The sequence below is a fragment of the Salvelinus sp. IW2-2015 genome, linkage group LG15, assembly GCF_002910315.2.
Source record: "Salvelinus sp. IW2-2015 linkage group LG15, ASM291031v2, whole genome shotgun sequence".
Lineage (NCBI taxonomy): Eukaryota > Metazoa > Chordata > Actinopteri > Salmoniformes > Salmonidae > Salvelinus > Salvelinus sp. IW2-2015.
This window is the reverse complement of record NC_036855.1, coordinates 24035233-24035993: the sequence shown is the minus strand read 5'-3', so window position 1 is coordinate 24035993 and position 761 is coordinate 24035233. Positions and strand designations below refer to the sequence as shown.

The following is a 761-nucleotide window of genomic DNA, read 5'->3' as shown; positions in this document are numbered from 1 at the left end:
TGTGCCAATATATCTTCCAAACACCGGCTTCAAGGGCATTGTAACTTTTATACAATGGGTTACCAACATATTCAAATAATGATTTACATATTTTCATTAAAAACGTTATTATGATGAATTTATTCATACTATTTCATCCTTCCACAAGATATAGTCCCSACACAAATCTAGGGTTGCTACCCAAGCCGGCTGGTTAGCTCTATCGGTTCGGTTGCCAGAGACACGACCCAGACGTTCAGTCTTTTTGTTCTGTATCTACGGACGTGACCCAGTGGTTCAGTCTTTTTATTCTGTATCTATGTGTAGCGTGGTTCATTCTGCGTTGTGTATTTTTTTAATTAGGACGCTGCCACAACTGATGGTCTGCTCGTTGAAATCTTTTTATTTGCCCTGCACACGAAGAGACAACACACACGTTACCCTTGGTGCAGTCACAGCTCTCCGGCACCTTGCTAGCCGAGGGTCAGGCAAAAGAGCGTCAAAAGGAATTAACAGGTGCTGCGTGCACACACTCGCTGCACAACAGCATATACAAGTAAAACTATACAGAACATAATTCTGACAAAATAAGACATACCTGCACACGAAGAGACAACACACACGTTACCCTTGGTGCAGTCACAGCTCTCCGGCACCTGCGCGAGCACATGGACACTCACTCAATAGTGTAAGACAGTGTAGGAATTTTTGTTAACAAGTTTCACATAGTCACTGACTGGAGTACTGTTTGTAACTTCTTGAGTACTTGTGACGTGGTTGAG

General features: G+C 42.9%; 1 long non-coding RNA gene across 1 annotated transcript; it reads right to left on the bottom strand.

Moving 5' to 3' along the window:
* Window positions 1-359: 359 nt before the first annotated feature.
* Window positions 360-641, bottom strand: LOC139028804 (uncharacterized). Its single transcript, XR_011481016.1, has 2 exons — window positions 578-641; window positions 360-452 (listed from the first exon to the last, which is right to left on the bottom strand). It is a non-coding gene; the product is annotated as an uncharacterized lncRNA (long non-coding RNA).
* Window positions 642-761: the final 120 nt, after the last annotated feature.